Source organism: Lathyrus oleraceus, chromosome 5, assembly GCF_024323335.1.
Source record: "Lathyrus oleraceus cultivar Zhongwan6 chromosome 5, CAAS_Psat_ZW6_1.0, whole genome shotgun sequence".
Taxonomy (NCBI): domain Eukaryota; kingdom Viridiplantae; phylum Streptophyta; class Magnoliopsida; order Fabales; family Fabaceae; genus Lathyrus; species Lathyrus oleraceus.
Genome location: NC_066583.1, coordinates 428,060,659 through 428,068,546, shown reverse-complemented (window position 1 = coordinate 428,068,546; position 7,888 = coordinate 428,060,659). Strand labels below are relative to the sequence as shown.

Here is a 7,888-nt window from a genome sequence, read left to right as displayed (position 1 = left end):
AAACATTACGATTCATCGCATCATCACAACTATTACCGCACATCATAAACCGTCACATAACAACAATTATCATAAAATGCGGAAATAAACATAACCAACATATGTGACTCAACTATGCAAATGCTATGCGGTACCGACTCGTCGCTTTGCCATCAAGGCCAAAGCTTTATGCCCACTTCGCTTTTGCCAAAAGGCCACGTCGCTATTGCCAAAAGGCCACGTCGCGTATGCAAATGTATGTGACTCCATGATAAATGATACACATACACCAAAATCATCATCGCATCAACATAACTCATCACAATGGCCAAAGCCCACGTTGTTATTGCCATTTAGGCCACGTCGCCATTCACATGCATAAAAGCATTCACACAACATCATCTTCACCAACATTTATACATATGTTTATATATAAAACAAATAAGAATATTCATCACAATCAATTGTTTCATCATACAATCTCTTAGGTAATTCAACCTCATGCTATGTTTATTTACATCGCACACCTACACACTATAATTAAGTGGTATTCCTCATTAATCAAATAGGCTTCCTACTATATCAATTATTAATCACTTTTCCAAATTAATCTCTTATTAAAATAAGCCCTTATAATGGCCTATAAACATCAACAACATGTAGAAAATTTCATATACTTCGCAACGCTTCGAACAGGGACCAAAACGGAGTTACGGTCCAAATGTTATGACTTTTTGAAGTTTACAAAAGAATTCTGTTTTCAACTCAGTTGGCGCCGCGAACTCTCTTTCGCGCCGCGAATTTAGCAGAAAACAGAGAAAATGCATTTTTGACCGTTAAATACCTTCCGGACCTCCGATTACGATTCCGTAAAAAGTCTCATTCTCAGAATTCAACGAACTACAATATTTTCAATATTACAAAGCCATTCTAACCACAATTTAACTTTTATTTCATCATTCTAAACATCATTCAATTAATTTCCAACACTTCCTAAATTCACGATTTGTGAAATTACTCATACTTTGATTCATCAACACAATAGCATATTTTTCACAACATACATCAACCCCAAACCATCAACAACAACACAACACACAATGTTATTTATCATTCTTCTAAAACTAACCCTAACATTTTGCAAAGAATTGATACATGTTCAATAATCACAAACAATCAAAACTACATCAAGAACACAAACAACATTTTCAAAGCAAGGAATCCAATCACAACATCAAAACCCAACAATATCCTCTAACAACCATTACCCACATAAAACCCATCATTTTCATAATTATAGGAAATGATAACTCACACCCTTACCTTAGAGATGATGATTGAGTTACTCTATAGTGTTCTAGCAAGCTTGGGTTGATCAAGATGATGCTCTTCTTCTCCAATTTCCTCTTCCTCCTCAAAACCCTAACTTTTTTCTCTTTTCTTCTCTTTTCTCCTCCTTCTCTCTCTACTTCTTTTTATTTCTCTTCTTTCTCTTTCTATCTTATTTCTATTCTATTTCTATTCTATTTCTATTCTATTTCTATTCTATTTCTATTCCTTGTTTTAATTAAATAAAAACTAACTAATGGGCTTAATTGTTACACCTCCCTTAATTACTATATACACCACTAGGCCCAATAGCTATTATACCACAATTCTCATAATTAAACTCTAATAATAAATTAACACACAATAAAATATTTTACCGAAATAATTATAAATCAAACATTATAAAAATAATAATAATAACACTTAATAAAAATCGGGGCGTTACACCATGCCTAAGGCATACAAGTGTCATGGTACTTCAAACAATACAAAGTTATTGAATGAAAATGCAATGGTTAGGAGCATGGCTAACTAAGAGTGAGCTTGCTACTCCAAGTCATATGTGACAACACAAGGTAACAAACGAATTAGCATGAGATAAAGTCGAATGATGAGAATGATGCTACGATATGTAAGTACATACAATGGTTAAAATCGATTCAAAAGGTAATGGATTAATCAGTGAAAAGTAATTAAAGATCTATCCTATGATCAAGGAAAATGAAATTAGACATACAAAATATTCATCACCTAAATTGAAATGGAATTTTCAATTTACAACATGATCATAAACCAACAAATCGATTAAATGGATAATTAAAGTGAATATTAATTCTACGAATTAAAATCTACCTAAACATGGGTTAGGATCACAACTAATCAAATGGAAAATTACCAATCTAAATTCAAAAATCGAATCTAATGACTATGATCACACAAATCAAATTGAATGGAAATTAACCAAAAGGAAAAATCATGGTAAGATCAATATCTAACTATCTTATCTAATCTTGAATTAAAGTCAACAAAAGATGGACTAACCAAAAGCTAATGGTAAGATATACTAATCATGACATGATTAACAATGGAATCAATTCTGAAAAAATCAGGACTTAAGTCTAATTAACAAAATTGACTAGAACCTCATTACCTAATTAAGTAATCAATTCTAACTATGGATTAACTAATTAATCAAAATTGCTAATTCCTAATATCTAAAATCAAGAATCTTATCTAATATTTTTATCAAGATTAACAAAACAGCATCAACATTAATCAAATAAAGAACTAGAATTAAAAATAAATTAACTAAATATTAATCCAAGGATTAGTGAGGGATTAATGAATGATCATGGGTTATATGCCTGGTGTGTGATAATTGGAGGGGGATAAAGCAATTTGCTTGGGCCCAGGCCCAAATTCCAATTGGCCTGACCCGGATCTTTGATGAACAACCAAAACCGACGCGTCCAAACTCCTATCATCGGCAACGTATCAAGAACATCCATCGCCTCACGCGTCCTTCTCCAAGAAACAGCTTCAAGATCTCGCGCAATCATCAACGAAAATCAGCAAGAACGATTTATCTCACCGTGGAAAAACCAAGAACGACGACAAATTCGCAAGATATCTCGACGCTTAAATGAAATGGGATCGAAATCGAGCGTGCAATGGAGAAAGAAGAAGGAAGCAACACCTATCGGCTTCAATCCTCTTCTTCGATTATGCGTTCGTTGCTTCCGTTGGGTTTCCGAATCGTGTATGTTGCGAATCATGATGAAGATTATTGAATGTCGTTCTTCTATTTTGTTTCTCAACTCCCAATTTTATCTCATGAGCTTCTCTTGACAAATTCGTCTTCCCCTAATTCATTTTGTTTCTGCTTTGTTAGAATCATCTTTTGTTGAGATCTTTTTAGAAATCGATTTGCAGGTGATTCGCTTCTTGGTTGTGAACTGTGGTTGAGAACGAGGAGGAGAATTTTTGTGTAAGATGGTTAGCAGGGTTCGAACAAGGTTGCACGTTCTGTTTTTGCTATGTAGTTAGAGGATTGTTGAAGATTCTACGAGGGAGTTTGAAGGGTGATTACAGGTTTCAGGATTTTGGTTATGTGTGGTTAAGTGAAGGGTGAGGCGAATGGTTGGAGGAGGGAGATTTCCTTGAAGGGTTGTGTATTGAGTTCTGTTGAAGGGTTGTTCAATGGGTTTTCGTTGAGAGAATTGGAAGAATGGAGGGTGAAGAAGAAGCCGTTATGGAGGCTGAGGTTTTTTTTGTTAAAAAAAAAGATGATGGAAGTTATGGTTCCTATTGTTATAGTGAGGAAAATTCAGTTAGGGGGTTTAAGAGGATGATTGAAGGATGAAATTTGGATGGTGAAAACCTGTTATGAGTTGTCGACAGTTGGAATTTTCGGTTAATCGGTTGAGGCAGTTAGCAGGTTAGTTGGATTTTTGTTGCCTTCCAGCTCCAGTTCTGTTGAGGCTTTAAGGGCTTTTATTGAGTTCCATTTTGTTATGACTTGTTGGTTTCTTCCGTTGGCTTATTCAGTTCTGGTTTTTGCAGGGTATTCAAGGATTGGTTTTATTATGTGGAAAGCGATTGGAGGCCCTTTTTCTTTCAATGTCAGTTGGAATTCCTGAGTTAGAGTGCGGATTTTTTGTTAGAGTTAGTCGGAGGTTCGGTTTCCGTTTCCTTTTTTTTGTTTATTTCTGTTATGATTGAAGGCATATTTTTGGTTACTGCTGTTGTGCTGATATGAAGCAGTTAGAGTTGGTTTGGAAATCTGTTAAACGGTTTTGGGTTGTTCTCGGATTGTATGGGGGTTAACGAGTAGTTATAGGTTTTGGGTTGGAATTGTTTTCTGAAGTCCAGTTCTGTTTCAATTATGACAGTTGGAGGGCGTTTTTTTTGGGAATTCTTACTCTTGGGTTGCAAGAAGAGTTTATTACCGGTTCTGACGGTTGTTTTGGTGTAGGTTCAGGAATTATTAGCAGGTTGTGTATGAGTTCTTGAAATTCTATTTCGATGTCGTGACGTTGTTGTTAATCTGTTTTTGTGATTCTGTTATAGGTTCCCTTGAAGCGGTCGCAGGATGGTTAGCCGGGAGATCAGAGATTGGAGCCGTTTTCTTCTGCGTGAGGGTTGTTCCGGGTTTATTGTGAGAATTCTTGAATGGTTCTGTGAATAAGCCTCAATCCGGTTCCGGGTTGGTTTTTGGAAGGTGGTTCTGTGAAAAGGGAAGTGGAAGTTCTGTTGGAATTCTTGGAGAGTTGTAATTCTGCTAAAAAAAACGGTTGAAGGTTTTCGGGTGCCAGCCTTTTGTGGAGAGGTTTTAGAGAATTTAAAAATTAGTGAGGTTGCTGGCTTAGGAAGTGAGGTTACAGGGTTAGAAAACAGGTTTTATCTCAGACCAAATTGGTGGATCTTGGGGGCAGGGTGATCCAAAATCCCTTCTGGTTCAGTTTCTATATCACCATCTAGTGGAGCAATATGATGGAACTCCATACCCGGTGGAATTACCGACATGCGAGACATGTATCTACCATAACAACTCACATTACGCCTGAGCAAGCATGCTCGTATTTTACGTTCCAATACTGGATCTAAACCATTATAGAAGCGCCACTGTTCTTCAATTTCCTTTTAATTCCAACCAATTGGAATATGTATTATTCATTAGGATGTAATAAGTTGTAATAGTATTTAGCTTATGTAAAGTGATTCACACAATGCCAAATTTCATGTAATGCAGTGCAATGCATATGGAAAGGTTTATATGATCATGATTTAATGCAATATCAATTGTTATGAATGATTATGATTCATGCTTGTAACCAAAAGCTCAACGGAAATTCCAAGAAAAAGTTGTGATTCCAAGTTCAAGCCAAACTTCATCCCTCCCTTATGAAATGTATGAATAACTATAGTCATGTTTAGCACCTCACTTAGTTGCTAGAAAAAAAAAGGAAGAATCTACTAAATGGATCATGATTTTAATAATGGATATGTGGATTTGGGATAGAATTTAGATAATGGATGATGATTTGGATGATGGATTTAATTGATATTAAGTGGATTTGAAATGGATACTTGGATTAGTTGGTTAACGTGGGTAATTGTTGATATGGGTTTAAAAACGAGTTTGGCCCACTAAAAAATAAAGATGGAATTGGATATGAATGGGTATTGAGATTCGATTGAATTGGATATATATACAAAGTGAGTTTAAAAATTATGAAGATGGTTAAAAGGGGATTTTGGTTAGATGGTTGACTTTGGTCAACTGGTTGACCAAAAAGTCAACAGTTGACCAAAAGTCAACTTAGGTAAAAATTGTTTGTTTTCTTGTGGAATGAATGTGGATATGACTGAAAAGCCCAATGTTCGTAAACCAAATAAAACATGTCAATCCAAGACTTAAAATCCAATCAATCAAAGTTAACTCACTGATACTTAATCAAGCAATTGTAACACCTTGAATGAATCTCAACCAAGGAATCAGATCTATGAATCTTAAACAAATAACCGAATCATTTATGATGAACCAAACGAATCAGATGCTACCTCCCTGAATTAGGGTTTCCACTATGCCCCCTGGTGAATACCCTTGAACCCATGATTTTATGCTTTTCGAATGCAAGTGGAATTTGTTATGATACAATGAATATGTAGATGAGATGAATGCCTATCAGGATATGCAAATGCTTAGGGTTAGTGACCTAGACGAACTTATGAAAGGTATGGTGAATTTTTGGGTATGACAACAGTTACTTGCCAAAATCCCTAGTTTTTGCCTAGATTTCCCCAAGGTGAGGTACTCAATCTACCAGGATAAATTTTATGTTTTATGTCTCTAACTTTTGCCTGGATCACCCTTTCGGGTTTTCAATCCACCGAGACACTCATTTTTTCCTAAGCCGCCCTTTCGGGTTTTCAACTTAGCGAGTTGTTCTTTTATTTTTTAGGCAAATTATTTCTTGTAAGAACAAAGTTGGTTCTACAATGTATCTCTAAGATTTTGATGATAATAAAGGATGAAACAAAAATGGTACTCTAACGAAATTTTCCTTAAGTGTGCAGGACTTTGATCAAACAATCAGATAAATAAAAACATCAGATACAGAATCCAACAATCAGATGTTGCTCATAGGAAACGCGTCCGGAAGGTTCTGACTCTGATCAACGCAGGTACCAGCAAAACAGAAAGAAGTCAGAAACTCTGGTAAAGAAGACTGAATCCAGACTCTGAATCTGAAGAAGTCAAGAGCATAGAGAAACTCTGATGTGGTCAGATAAAAGCAACCTCTGAAGTTAAACTCTGACTAACAAGACTCTGATACAGATTCACCAGTTTCAGAACGTGTAACCATGAAGAAATTTGATTTTGGAAAGAAATTATTTCTAGAAGGAAATTATGATGCGCACAAAACTGTTTTAGAAAGAAACAAGGAGAGTAATGACAATAAACAGTCATCAATGGCCAAGATCCTGTCAGCACTCCAACGGTTCTTCTCAACGCCTATATAAAGGACTTAATACTTCACAAGAGAAAATACCTGAGACACACAAGAATACAACAACTCTCATTCATCCTCTCTTACGTTTTCACGAGCTGCTGCTCTTACGTGAAAAATTGTTGCTCTTGTAACTCTGTAATATTTGCTTTTTGTTAGAAGCACGTTGCGTTACAAATCATATATTTTTGTTAAGATAGTTCCTCAAGTGACTCTGTGCAGTCTGAATACTTGAGAGGGCTAAGAGATTATTCTCTTAGACGGTTGTTTGTGTAATCTTTCAGATTAGTGAATTAAGTCCTTTTTGAAGGAGAAATCACCTTGGCCGGGTGGACTGGAGTAGCTTTGAATTTCAAGCGAACCAGTATAAAATTTGGTGTCACAATTCAAAAACCATCACAAAGCCAGAACGATACTACTAAATTTCATTTCCTACAATGAAACAGCTAAAGAAATACTTGACTCCCTGAGGATGACTCACGAAGGAAATTCTCAAGTCAAAGACAAAGGCTCTGGCTCTAATTCAGAAATATGAAGCCTTCAAAATGGAGAACGATGAAGTTGTAGAGGTAATGTTTTCTAGATTTCAAACTTTAATTGCAGGACTCAAAGTGCTGGACAAAGGCTACACAACTACAGATCATGTCGAAACGATTTTTAGAAGCTTACCAAAGAAATGGAGACCCATGGTCACAAATCTAAAGTTATCAAAAGATCTGAACAACATCAGCCTTGAGGAACTCGTAAGTTCACTCAGAAGCCACAAGATAGAACTGGAGGAAGACGAGCCTCAAAAGAAGATCAAGTATGTAGCACTAAAGTCCAGATCTGAAAGACGCAAACCAGAAAGAAGCAAAGTCTTTCAAGCTGAAGAGGAAGACAATGACGACTCTAGGAAGGAAGACTCTGACGACGAAGAAGAATTATCCCTTTTAACCAGAAGAGTAAAACAACTCTAGAGAAAAAGGAATAATAACTTCAGAATACCAAGACCCAAGGGAGATCGCTCAGAATCAACTTCCAGAGGTAAGTCAAACAAAGATATAACATGCTATGAATGCAAGGAA

General features: G+C 36.0%; 1 long non-coding RNA gene across 2 annotated transcripts; it reads left to right on the top strand.

Moving 5' to 3' along the window:
• Nucleotides 1–2,776: 2,776 nt before the first annotated feature.
• Nucleotides 2,777–5,119, top strand: LOC127085220 (uncharacterized). 2 transcript variants are annotated; one of them, XR_007789026.1, is made up of 4 exons: nt 2,777–3,745; nt 3,871–3,983; nt 4,200–4,301; nt 4,378–5,119. It is a non-coding gene; the product is annotated as an uncharacterized LOC127085220 (long non-coding RNA). The 2 variants fall into 2 exon arrangements; XR_007789025.1 differs by lacking the exon at nt 4,200–4,301 and having other exon boundaries at nt 2,779–3,745.
• The last annotated feature ends 2,769 nt before the right edge of the window (nt 5,120–7,888 follow it).